The following is a 14287-nucleotide window of genomic DNA, read 5'->3' as shown; positions in this document are numbered from 1 at the left end:
TCAGGAAGATAGAACAGTTTTAAACACATGTGCCTAACAGCACCAAAATACATAAAGCAAAACCTGACAGAATAGATAAGAAATAGATAAGCCACCAAAAATAGTTTGAGACTTCAGTTCCCACCTTTCAATAACTCATAGGATAACTGGATAGATCAATGATAAATGGAAGACAAAGAACAAGATAAACCAACTACACCTAAAAGACAAGCGTAAGACACCACCCAAAAGCAGCAGAGTAAACATTTTCCTCAAGTGAATATGAAACATTCTCCAGGATAGACCATATGTTAGGCCGTAAAACAAACTTCAGTCAATGTTAAAGGATTGAAACCATACAAAGTATGTTCTCTGACCACAACAGAATAACATTAGAAATCAAGAACAAAAGGAAATTTGAGAAATTCACAAGAGATTAAACTGCATACTCCTAAATAACAAGTGGGTCAAAGAAGAAATCACAAGATGACCTGGCACAGCGCCTCGTGTCTCTAATCACAGTGCTTTGGAAGGCTGAGGTGGGAGGATCCTTTGCGCCCAGGAATTAAAAGTTACAGTGAGCAACGATCGCACCACTGCATTCCAATCTGGGTGACAGACAGAGTGAGACCCCTTCTCTATATTGAAAAAAAAAATCACAAGAGAAATTAGAAAATACTTTGAGATGAATGAAAATGAAAATATAAGGTACCAAAACGTATGGGATAGCAGTGATAGCAATGATTATAGGGACGTTTTGAGCTGTCCCTATGAATTAGAAAAGAAGAAATCAATAACCTACTTTCTTAGATACTAAAGAAAGAAGGGCAAACTAAATCTACAACAAGCAGAAAGAAAGAAAGCCAGGAAGAAAGAGAAAGAAAGAAGACTAAAAAGGAAATAAATGAAATAGAAAATTTAAAAAGAGAAACTAAAAATAACCGAAAATTGTTTCTTTGAGAAGATCAACAAAATTCGCAAACTTTTGGCTGTACTGACCAAGGAAAAAAAGGGGAGACTCAAATACTAAAATCAGGAATGAAAGAGGAGACATCACTACCCAGCTTTCAGAAATAGAAAAACTTATAAGAGAATACTCTACACAATTGTGTGCTAACAAATTAGATACCCTAGAGGAAATGGACACATTTCTAGAATGCAAATCAAGAGTGATTCATGAAGAAATAGAAAATATGAATAAATCTACAGCAAGTAAAACTATTGAATTAGTTATTTTATTTTATTTTATTATTTTTTGAGACAGAGTCTTGCTCTGTCACCCAGGCTGGAGTGCGGTGGCGTGATCTTAGCTCACTGCAACCTCCGCCTTCCTGGTTCAAGCAATTGTCCTGCCTTAGCCTCCCAAGTAGCTGGGACTATAGGCACACACCACCACACCTGGCTAATTTTTATGTTTTTAGTAGAGATAGGGTTTCACCATATTAGTCAGGTTGGTGTTGAACTCCTGACCTCAGGTGATCCACCCGCCTCGGTCTCCCAAAGTGCTTTTATTACAGACGTGAGCCACCGCGCCCAGCCGAATTAATAATTTTAAAAGTCACAAAGAAAAGTGACTTTACTGGTGAATTTTACCGAACATTTAAACAGCAATTAACACCATTCCTCCTCAAACTTTGCCAGAAAATAGAAGCAGAGTGAAGATGTACTAAATCATTTTATAAGGCCAGTTGTGCCCTGATGCCAAAACCAAAAAAAACTGTAGACCAATATTGACACAAAAATTCTAAACAAAATACTAGCAAACTGAATTAAACAACATATAGAGAGGATTACCTACCATGACCAAGTGAAATTGATCTGAGGAATGAAAGGTTGGCATAACATATGAAAATCAATGTAATATACCATATTAATAAAGCATAAAAAGTGTATGAGCATCTCAATTGATGCGGGATAAGCTTTTCACAGAATCCAATCCCTTTTCATTATTAAAATACTCAACAAACTAAGAGTAAAGAGGAATTTCCTCAACTTCATAAAAGCCATCTGTGACAGACTCACAGCTAATATCATATTTAGTTGAGAAAAACTGGATGCTTTCTCCCTGAGATGAAGACAATAATGTCTATTCTCACCATTTTTATGCAATATTTTACTGGATGTTCTGTGTGTGTGTATATTTATATATGTGTGTGTGTGTGTGTGTGTATATATATATATATATTTTTTTTTTTTTTTTTGAGAGGGAGCCTTGCTCTGTCACCCAGGCCGGAGTGCAGATCTCAGCTCACTGCAACCTCCGCCTGCCTGATTCAAGCAATTCTCCTGCCTCAGCCTCCTGAGTAGCTGGGATTAAGGCACGTGCCACCACACCCAGCTAATTTTTGTATTTTTAGTAGAGATGGGGTTTCACCATGTTGGCCAGGCTGGTTTCGATCTCTGTCATGACCTCATGATCTGCCTGCCTCGGCCTCCCCAAAGTGCTGGGATTACAGGTATCAGCCACCGCGCCCGGCCTGGTAGTTCTATCTCTATTCACAGGTGACGTGATTTCGTATAGACAGAATCCTAAGGAATTCACACAAGCACACACACACACACAAACTATTAGAACAAACAAAGCAAGTTCAGCAAGGTTGCAGGAGACAAGATCAATATATAAAAATCAATTGTAATTCCATATTCTAGCAATAAACAATTCAAAAATGAAATCAAGAAAACAGTTTTATTTACAATAGCATCAGAAGAGAAAGACTCAGTAACAAAGTAACAGTGACTTTCACAGAACTGTAGAACTTGTATGCTGAAAATTATAAAACATTGGAAGAAATTAGGAAAGATCTAAATAGATGGAAACACATTCTATATGCATGAATTGGGAGATTTATTATTATTAACATGGTGATACCCCCATCCCTTGATCTATAGATTCAAGGTAATCCCAATTTAAATTTCAACTGCCTGTGTTTTTCAGATATGGACAAGCTGATTTTTTTTTTTTTTTTAATTTGACTTTCAGTTCTGAGATACATGTGCAGAATGTGCAGGTTTGTTACGTAGGTATACATGTGCCATGGTGGTTTGCTGCACCCATCAACCCATCATCTAGGTTTTAAGCCCCATATGCATTAGGTATTTGTCCTAATGCTCTCCCTCCCTTTGTCCCCCATCCCCTGACAGGCCCTGGTGTGTGATGTTCCCCTCCTGTGTCCATGTGTTCTCATTGTTCAGTTCCCACTTAGGAGTGAGAACCTGTGGTGTTTGGTTTTCTGTTCCTATGTTAGTTTACTGAGAATGATGGCTTCCAGCTTCATCCATGTCCCTGTAAAGGACATGAACTCATTCTTTTTTATGGCTGCATAGTATTCCATGGTATATATATGCCACATTTTCTTTATCCAGTCTATCATTGATGGACATTTGGGTTGGTTCCAAGTCTTTGCGATTGTAAATAGTGCTGCAGTAAACATACGTGTGCATGTGTCTTTATAGTAGAATGATTTATAATCCTTTGGGTATATACTCAGTAATGGGATTGCTGGGTCAAATGGTATTTGTGGTTCTAAATCCTTGAGGAATCACCACACTGTCCCTATTTAAGAAATGGTGCTGGGAAAACTGGCTAGTCATATGCAGAAAACAGAAACTGGACCCATTCCTTACACCTTATACAAAAATTAACTCAAGATTTTAAAACCTAAAACCTAAAACCATGAAAACCCTAGAAGAAAACCTAGGCAATATCATTTAGGACATAGGCATGGGCAAAGACTTCATGACTAAAACACCAAAAGCAATTGCAACAAAAGCCAAAATTGACAAGTAGGATCTAATTAAACTAAAGAGCTTCTGCACAGAAAAGAAACTATCCTCAGAGTGAACAGGCAGCCTACAGAATGGGAGAAAATTTTTGCAATCTATCCACCTGACAAAGGGCTAATACGCAGAATCTACAAAGAACTTAAACAAATTTACAAGAAAAAAGCAACCCCATGAAAAAGTGGGCAAAAGATATGAACAGATGCTTCTCAAAAGAAGACATTTATGTGGCCAACAAACATGAAAAAAAGCTCATCGTCACTGGTCATTAGAGAAATGCAAATCAAAACCACAGTGAGATACCATCTCATGCCAGATAGAATGGCGATCATTAAAAAGTCAGGAAACAACAGATGCTGGCGAGGCTGTGGAGAAATAGGAATGCTTTTACACTGTTGGTGGGAGTGTCAATTGGACAAACTGATTCTAAAAATTCATCTAGAGTTGCAAGAGAGTCTGAGTAGCCAAAGCAGTTGAAAAAAACAGAATTTGAAGGATTAAGAGTTGCTGAATTCAAGGCTTACTATAGAGCTATAATAATGGCCAGGTGCAGTGGCTCACACCTATAATCCCAGCACTTTGAGGGGCCGAGGTGGGCAGATCATGAGGGCAGGAGATCGAGACCATCCTGGCCAACATGGTGAAACCCCATCTCTACTAAAGTACACAAAATTATCTGGGTGTGGTGGTGCGTGCCTGTAGTCCCAGCTACTTGGGAGGCTGAGGTAGGGGAATTGCTTGAACCCGGGAAGTGGAGGTTGCAGTGAGCTGAGATTCCATCACTGCACTCCAGCCTGGCGACAGAGCTAGACTCCGTCTCAAAAAAAAAAAAAAGCTATAATAATTACACTGTGTTACTGGCATAAGGATAGACATATAGATCAATGGAATTGAATAGTGACTCCAGAAATAAACCTTACATGTGTTGTCAGATTGATTTTTGACAAGGGTACTGTGATGGTTAATTTTATGTTTCAGCTTGGCTAGGCTGTTGGAGCCCAGTTGTTTGGTCAAACAGCAGTCTAGATGTTGCTGGAAAAGTATCTGTGGATACAATTTAACATTTATAATCAGTTGACTTTAACTAAAGCTAATTACCCTCCACAAGGTGGGTGGGCTTCATCTAATCAGTTGAAGGCCTTAATAGCAAAGATGGAGGTTTCTGGGGGAAGAAACACTTCTGCTACAAGACCACAGCACGGAAACCCTGACCGAATCTCTACCTGCTGGCTTGCCCTTCAGATTTCAAACTCAAGACTGAAACATCAACTCATACCTGAATTTCCAGCCTGCTAGCCTGCCCTGCAGGGTTTGAACTTGCCATCTCTCATAATTATGTAGCAGAGTCCTTAAAATAAATGTCCATCTATCTACCTTTTTTTTTGTTTGTTTTTTTTTTGAGACAGTTTCACTCTGTTACCCAGGCTGGAGTGCAGTGGTGCAATCTTGGCTCACTGCAACCTCTGCCTCCCAGGCTCAAGTGATTCTTGTGCCTTAGCCTCCTGAGTAGCTGGGGCTACAGATGTGCCTCACCATACCCAGCTAATTTTTTGTATTTTTAAAAGAGACAGGGGTTTCACCATGTTGGCCAGGCTGGTCTCGAACTCCTGATCTCAAGTGATCTGCCTGCCTGGGCCTCCCAAAGTGCTGGGATTGCAGGTGTGAGCCACTGTGCCCAGCCTATCTATTTCTTATTGGTTCATTTTCTCTTGAGGACCCTGGCTAATATAGGAGCCATGACTGTTCACTGTGGAAAGATTGTTGCCGGTACAACTTGATATCCACATGCATTAAAATGAAGCTGGACCCATACTTCACGTCATAAAAACTTCACAATGGATCAAAGACTAAATGTAAGAGCTAAAACTATACAATTCTTACAAGGAAATATAGGACTAAATCTTCATCGCTTTGGGGTAGGCAATCATTTTTTAGCTATGACAGCAAAATCACAAAAGGCTGAAGAGAAAAATAGATACATTGAACTTCACAAAATTAAAACCTTTGTGCTTTTAAGGACACCATCAAGAAAGTGAAAAGACAACCCACAGAATGAGAGAAAATATATGCAAATAATATATATTGTTTGAGACAAAGTCTCACTCTGTCACCCAGGCTGGAATGCAGTGGCGTAATCTCAGCTCACTGCAGCCTCCACCTCCCAGGTTCAAGCGATTCTCCTGCCTCAGCCTCCAGATTAGCTGGGATTACAGGTGTGTGCCACCATGCCCATTTAATTTTTGTATTTTTAGTAGAGACAGACTTTCGCCATGTTGGCCAGGCTGGTCTTGAACTCCTGACCTCCAGTGATCCGCACTCACTTTGGTCTCCCAAAGTGCTGGGATTACAGGCATGAGCCACTGCGCCTGGCCACAAATCATATATCTTATGAGGGACTTATATCAAAAATATATAAAAAACCCTACACTCAATAGAAAAAAGACAACCCAAGTAAAAAATGGGTGAAACATTTGAATAGACATTTCTCCAGAGAAAATATACAAATAGCCAATAAGCACATGAAAAGATGTGCAACATCGTTCATCATTAGGGAAATGCAAATCAAAACCACCATGTAAGATACCACTTCATACCCAATAGAATGGCTTTAATAAAAAAGGCAATAGCAAGTGTTGACAAGAATGTGGAGAAATTCAAATGCTCATACTTTGCTGATAGGAACATAAAATGGCACAGCCAATTTGGAAAACAGTCTGAATTAGCTGGGTGTGGTGGCGCATGCCTATAATTCCAGCTACTCCAGAGGCTAAGGCCTTTTGAATCACTTGACCCTGGGAGGTGGAGGTTGCGGTGAGCCGAGATCGCACCATTTGCACTCCAGCCTGAGTTACTGTTTGACTCAGTAATTTCACTCCTACATATATATGCAAGAGAAAAGAAAACATATGTCCACATAAAAGCTTGTACGTGCATGTTCATGGCAACATTATTCACGATAGCCAAAAAGTGGAAACCATTCAACTGTCCATCCACTGGTAAATGGGTAAACAAAATGTGGTCTAACTGTACAAGGAAATACTACTTAGCAATAAAAGAATAAAGTAACGATACATGTAACAACATGGGTGAACCTTAAAATCACTAGATTGCCTGAAAGAAGTCAGACACAAAGACCACACATTTTTTTGGTCCCACTTATGGGACCAAATGTCCAGCATCAGCACATCCATAGACAGTTGATTGGTGCTTGCCATGTGCCTGGGCATGGGGTGGGTAGGGAATCAGTGAGTGCAAGTAGGTATAGGGTTTTCTTTTAGGGTGAGGAAAGAGTGATAGTGATGAATGCGCAACCCACTGAATATACTAAACACTCCATTGTACAGTTTAAAAGGTTGAACTTTAGGCTGGGTGCGGTGGCTCATGCCTGTAATCCCAGCACTTTGGGAGACTGAGGCGGGTGGATCACCTGAGGTCAGGAGTTCGAGACCAGCCTAGCCAACATGGGGAAACGCTGTTTCTACTAAAAGTACAAAAATCAGCTGGGCGTAGTGGTGGGCGACTGTAATCCCAGCTACCTAGGAGGCTGAGGCAGGAGAGTTGCTTGAACCCAGGAGGCAGAGGTTGCAGTGAGCCGAGATCACACCACTGCACTCCAGCCTGGGTAACAAGAGTGAAACGTCATCTCAAAAATAAATAAATAAATAAATAAATAAATAAATAAAAATTAAAATAAAATAAAGTAAAAGTTTGAACTTTATGGTATATGAGTATCTCAATAAAGCTATTATATTAAAAATAGATTTCTTTGGAGAGCTGAGGGATATTGATTTAGACCTCAATTACTGATTTTTTCCCCCTATCTTTCACAGTATTTTTACCTCAGTTCTGAATCCCTGGATAACCATTCATAACCTTCAAACCTCGGAGAATTCCTAAAACAGTGTTTGTGGAGAGGGAGAATGGGGAGATTCAGATATGATTTGGCCTGTAGACTTTCCTTCCTATCTTTTTGCTACTTATAGCAAGTATCTTACAATTTGGACACATGACATACACATTTCACCTCCTGCATTATGAGGACGTACATAATGGAGTCTGAATTGTGACACTAATCCGCATCTCATAGTTGCAGCTATTGGCAGGATGAATTTTTAGTCATCCACAGTTAATGAGGAACAAATGAAAAGGACCTTATAATGGTTCATAGGCTTCAATTCCACCCACCCTATGTGTAGTACTGCTTGATGCCACACTTAACCGCAGTAGTATTTGTTTAATGAACGTTTCCTTCATTCATTTGTTTAGAAAAATATTAGGCACCCCCTCTGTGGGAGGTGCTGCTAGGCTGTGGGGATTCCAGGGGGAGCATGCAGACAGGGTTCCCACCTTCAGGGAGCTTAGCTCTTTTGAAAGAATTCAGATAATAAACAAGTAAACTGATAAGATACTTACGTATAGTTATAGGTGAAAAAAGAAGATAATGGAATCACAAATGACTGGATTGGGGGTGGGGTCATACCCTAGGGACACAGTCTTTTTTTTTTTCTTTCTTTGAGACAGAGTCTTGCTCTGTCGCCCAGGCTGGAGTGCAGTGGTGCTATCTAGGCTCACTGCAACCTCTGCCTCTCGGGTTCAAGCGATTCTTCTGTCTCAGCCTCCTGAGTAGCTGGGACTATAGGTACGCACCACCACGCCTGGTTAATTATTTTTTTATTTTTATTTTTTTTTGTATTTTAATAGAGACGGGGTTTCACCATGTTGGCCAGGCTGGCCTTGAACTCCTGATTCATGATCTACCCACCTTGGGCTCCCAGAGTGCTGGGATTATAGGCATGAGCCACCGTGCCCGGCTGGGACAGTCTTTTGAGAGGAGGTGACAATGAAAGATGAGGCAAGTGAAGAAATGGAGGAGGCTCTCTCAAGCAGAGGTGACAATACGAAGGACAGAGGCAAAAACAAATTGGGGTATTCCAGGAGGGAAAGAAGGGATAGCTAAAGCTAAGAGGGTTGGGAGGCCAGCAGAGGCCAGATCACCCAGGGCACTCTGATAGTTCAGCAGTGTGTTCTGCTACTAGGGCATTGTGATGGTCCTGTAGTGTGACTTGTTCTCTCTCTCTCTCTCTTTTTTTTTTGAGACAGAGTCTTGCTGTGTCACCCAGGCTGGAGTGCAGTGGCGTGATCTTGGCTCACTTCAACCTCTGCCTCCTAAGTTCAAGCAATTCTCCTGCCTCAGCCTCCCGAGTAGCTGGGATTGCAGGCGCCCGCCACCTTGCCTGGCTAATTTTTGTATTTTTAGTAGAGATGGGTTTCACCATGTTGGCCAGGCTGGTCTGGAATTCCTGACCTCAGGTGATCCACCCACCTCAGCCTCCCAAAGTGCTGGGGTTACAGGCATGAGCCACTGTGTCCTGCCTTTTGTAGTGTGACTTGTTCTAGGGGAAAGGGGAATCCAGTGGAGGGTTAAGAAAGAGATCTGACCTGAAAACCTTTCAAATTTCAAAGATCATCTTGGCTGCAGTATGGGGTGGGGTGGGATGGGGTGGGATGGGGCTTGGACGCCTTTTTTTTTTTTTTTTGGAGATAGCTTTCTTTTGGAAATAGAGCTGGACAGAGGGTGCAGAGGCCGATCCAAGGTTTGTGAGGCCTAATCATACAGTTCAAGGGCCTTCTATAAGAAAAATTAAAAACTAAACACAAAGTGAGATAGAAGACCCTGCAATGAGATAACACAAAAATGAGATAGAGGGTCCTGAGCAAGGGAGAGGCTCCGACACTGAAGCTTCTGGAGTTTCATGGTGAGTCCCCCCAGCGGTGGGGGTGAGGTCGGGAGAGATCAAGAATGCCCAGGTTTTGTGACTGAGCAACTCGTGATGCCATTAAGCTGAGAAAGAGGTGTTTGGGGTAAGGTCTGGAGAGAAGAGCTGGGTTTCCTTCGTGGCACTTTTGTGGTACCCAGGAAACAGCCATGTGGCTGAGGATAGAGGGACAATGGAACCCAGGAAGAGGGCAAGGCTGGAAATGGCAAGCCATCATTTTCATGGCATTTAAAGTTGTGGAAGTGGACGACATCAGGTTGGAAAGAGAGAAGAGAGCCAAGCAATCAGCCGCAAGACGACTCCACCTGAGGCCAGGCCATGGCGGTTTCTAGTTTATATCTAGTCCAAACATAATAGCATATTTAACATTAGTCACTTTAAGTTCTAATTCTCTTTTTCTCTCTGATTGCAAGGATTTCTTTCTTTACTTTTTTTTTCTGAGACAGAGTCTCATTCTGTCTCACTCTGTCACTCAGGCTGGAGGGCAGTGGCACGATCTCGGCTCACTGCAATCTCTACCTCCTGGGTTCAAGCGTTTCTCCTGTCTCAGCCTCTAGAGTAGCTGGGATTACAGAAGACAGGGTTTCTTTAACATTTAAGGAATCCACTGATCTACTTCTGGAATCTTCAGATATAAAAAAGAGAAGGAATCCACTAATGCATGTAAGGATAGTGGGCTGAACAAGTAGGCACTAATGATCAAAACTAGTCAATTCAAAAAATTATTTGATCAAAGAATTGTTTATTTTTATTGTTTTTATTTTTATTTTTTCCTATACTTCAGGAGTAGTAGGGTTTACTTGTGCCAAGGAAATAACTAGTTTTCTGTAAATTGTCTTCAACCATTCAGGCCTCCTACCAGCTAATGTAATTCTCCACCTCTCACTGAGAAACATTGTTTAACAATATGGAATGATCATTTAAAGAACTTAGATCAGGCTGAGTGTGGTGGCTCATGCCTGTAATCCCAGGACTTTGGGAGGTAGGTGGATATCACCTGAGGTCAGGAGTTCGAGACCAGCCTGGCCAACATGGTGAAACCTTGTCTCTACTAAAAATATAAACAAAATTAGCCAGGTGTGGTGGTGCAGGCCTATAGTCTCAGCTACTCAGGAGGCTGAGGTGGGGGAATTGCTTGAACTGGGGAGGTGGAGGCTGCAATGAGCTGAGATCACGCCACTGCACTCCAGCCTGGGCAACAGAATGAGATGCCATCTCAAAAAAAAAAAAAAAAAAAAAAAAGATGTTAGATCAAACTAATATTAAGAGGTCAAAAGACCATCTTCTTCCCATCTTAATCTAAAGATTTGTCTAGTTTTGTTTATACACTTAAGTTTTCATTTGATTATTCAGAGGGATAATAAACCCTACCCTTTTAAAGAATGTGGGAGTGAGTGGGAAAAGTAGGAATGCGTTTTAAAGTCTATCTGCCATGTAAAATCAGTGATATTGGACCCGTGTGATAAGAATGCTTGTTTTACATGGCTTCAGCTATCCATAGACCCAGCATTTTCTCTTCAAACATAGCTACATTTAGAAAATCTTAATATAGCTTAAAATAGGAATTTTGGTATTTGGACCTGGACACTGCCACTATAAAGGGATCCCATTATGTTATGATGTTATTATTCAAGCTGGTTGGAGTCAGTTTGCAGAGACTCCTATTCCACCAATCACTTGGCTTGTGTGAATTGACTATTTAGTGGCTGTGAGATTGAGGATAAGGGCTAAATCTTTTCTAATAAGAGGACTATTTAAAAACCAGAATAAAATCATACATTTCAGCTGTGAACTTTAGGAGAAACTTTAGAGAAAAGATTCTGTACATATCTTTAGTTTCATATGGTAATAGGTTATAAAACATATGAAATCAAAGTAAAGAGCTAGAAGTGATGGGGTACTGTTAAAATAGGGTGCTCGGGGAAGACCTTCCTGAGGGTGAGATCCAACAATGTATTGCTTTATGAAAATTAATTTTCTGGCAGAGCAAAGGTATTTAAAAGATTAGTATTGAAAATGCTCAACCTACTTTCTTATGACTTCTGTAAAAAAATACTTTATATGTCAGATTTTTAAGTTATGATAACACAACATTTTGATTTCTTTCTGTGTTTGAGTGATAACCTTCTATGCTTTATCTCATTTAATTCTCATATGTAACCAATGATCCTTCAACCATTTTGTCAAGAAAACTCTTTAAACATGTATTCATTCCTTCCTGGCCTTTTGAAACCTTTTGAAACACTGAATTATTTTTCACCTTTCCAGAGCGGGGCATATAGGATAGAAGTTGGCCCTTGGGGTCAGGGGATCCTGGCTGTAGTTGCAGCTTCCCCCTTAACTAGCTGTGATTCTGAACTGAGTTCTCCATGCTTCCCAAGGCCTCATCTGTAAATTTCCTCATCCGTAAATTGGGAGAGTTGGACAGCTCCCTAGGGGACCCTCCCAGCTCCAGCGTCTAGGGACCATCAAGTCGGTTATGTCACTGGGTTGTAGGAGAGTGGTGGATACAGAGGACACTTAGGCTTGCTTGCCCTGAAGTGAAATTGTTCTGGAACTCTGGAATTTCAACTCTTATATTTCTGCCTGTGTTTTGGAAGTGTTTTCCCTGCTCATTTTCTCCATCAGATAGTGTCGTTTATTGTAGTTGCCAACATAAAATGACAGCTGTCTCCACTTGTCAGCTGCTCTTATCATCTGGTTTGCTGTGTGCTTTGGAAGGCAGATGACCAAGCACGTATGAACTAGGCACAAGAGCATATGAACCTGGCACAGAGAAGACAGCTGAGGATATTTCCTGTAGAGTAGCATGTGTGAATTTGGTAAAGTATTTGGCCACTTAGGTATTTTTCTTTTTCTTCTTCTTTTATTTATTTTTTTTGAGATAGGGTCCCACTCTGTCACCCAGGCTGGAGTGCAGTGGCAGTCATGGCTCACTGCAGTCTTGACCTCCCCAGCTCAAGGAATCCTCTCACCTCAGCCTCCTGAGTCCCTGGGACTACAGATGCATTCCACCATGACTGGCTAATTTTTTCTATATTTTGTCTCACTATGTTACCTAGGCTGACCTCAAACTCCTAGGCTCAAGTGATCCTCCCACCTCAGCCTCCCAAAGTGCTGGGATTATAGGTGTGAGCCACTGTGCATGGCCAGTAGTTTTCATTTGGAGGTTTATAATTGCATTCCAGAATTTTCACTCTACTGGAAAACTAACAGAATGCTCCAGTACAATTCTGTCTCATATACTAGTTAGTGTCTTTGAGGTTCCATCACAGACAAATGACAGAGGAAAGCAAAGCTGTTTAGGAAGGTCTAAATTGAACATTCGATAATAAAGGCGTTCCCATTTGACAAGTCCCTGGTATCTAATACTTTATAAGATGACATTGAGCCGTTTTTACCCCTAGTTAGAGGATTAAGTTCTAGGAGAAGTTAAGCAGGTGGTTCCTTAAGTAAGCAGTCTTTGGACTACTTAGGGATTGATTTTGTTTTCCCATAATGAAAATGAATTCTGTTTTCCTTTGTTTACTTGACTTTAGTGATCTCTGAAAACTAAGATAAAATATACTCAGCCTCTGAGGGAATACAACCTTAATGTACAGAAGACAAAATAGGGACTCTGAAGATTTTAAGCAGAACATCTTGAGATTTGAGAAATTAAAGGCAGTAAAAACCAGACTGCTTGTAAGCACTTTTTTTTCCTCCATAGGAAAGCAGGGTAGATAATCCTGATGGGTTGGATTTCAATTAATTGGTGAATAGAAGGTAAAATGATCAAGAAACAAATATCGTAATTGTAGGAGAAAATAGGAACTTTTTTGTTTTAAGGGAAATAAAGAATAGAATTCACAGTGAACAGAGACAGCATAAAATCTGATAATTCTAGACTCACTTGAGTACCACAAGGATCCCGATCAGGGAAAACAGCTGGGCCTACACATGGGTCCCGGAAAGGCTTCTCCCCGGAACCACCTAAGTGAAATAAAAACTCATTTCTGACTGTTTCAGGATGGTCACACAGACCTTTAGGATAATAACCAACATTCTTTCGGGCAACTCTAACCAAGTGATGCCTCCTTAAGGTTCTGGAGTGAGTCCCCAGCTCATGTAAGGCATGAACCAAAGAACAATGAGCCGTCATAAAACCGTCATTGTTTCATACTTGGTTTTTGTGTAGAATGTTCTCCAAATCATTGTCTCTGACCTTTCCTTCCTCTTGGGTATGACTGTGGTGACTCCAGGAGATGAACTAAAGGGACCTCCTGGATCTCACAGGGAAAGCCTTTCCCTCCAGTACCATGCTAATTTGTTCCTTGGTGCAGAGGAAATTCTTAAATGGTTTCATCTGGATGTGAGGTTTTGGGATGACTTACTGCGGTCAGAGCTGTTCCCGGCACTATGGCTGCTCCAGTTGTGGGATGTCATCAGTCCCACAGTTCTGACCTCCTGGCTCAGAGACGTCACCATGGAGACACCTGGCTGCTATTGTGACCCGCAGGAGGTCAGCTGGCTCCCGCTGGTGGGCATTTCTACTGCCCACCCTGCCAGCTTCACAGGCCCACACTGCACAGACATTTTGACGTTACAGGCTAGCCCAAGCTCCCGAAGCTGTGAAAAGGAAAGGGAGCTATCTATAGGCCTTTGAGAACTTAAAACCCATGTTGCTGGGGGCCACTCCGATTGGGTACAAATATGTCATCAAATTCCGTTTTGAAACTGTCTGAGTAGCTTCTTTACCTACAGATTTTGAT

At 41.2% G+C, this 14287-nt stretch overlaps 1 protein-coding gene across 3 annotated transcripts in view; it reads right to left on the bottom strand.

Annotated features, from left to right (window-relative positions):
- Window positions 1-14001, bottom strand: part of IPO5 (importin 5) — a 69415-nt gene extending 55414 nt beyond the window's left edge. Inside the window, exons 1-2 of one of the 3 annotated variants that reach the window (XM_003914015.3) lie at window positions 13910-14001; window positions 13429-13508 (exon numbers count right to left, since the gene is read on the bottom strand). The gene's annotated coding sequence lies outside the window, so the exon portion shown is untranslated. The remainder of the gene's footprint in view (window positions 1-13428; window positions 13509-13909) is intronic. The other 2 variants (XM_017951374.2, XM_017951373.3) reach the window with 2 other exon arrangements.
- Between the last annotated feature and the right edge of the window lie 286 nt (window positions 14002-14287).

Source organism: Papio anubis, chromosome 15 (assembly GCF_008728515.1).
Source record: "Papio anubis isolate 15944 chromosome 15, Panubis1.0, whole genome shotgun sequence".
Classification (NCBI taxonomy): Eukaryota; Metazoa; Chordata; class Mammalia; order Primates; family Cercopithecidae; genus Papio; species Papio anubis.
Note: the sequence above shows the minus strand (reverse complement) of the source record. Positions and strands in the feature narration are given on the sequence as shown.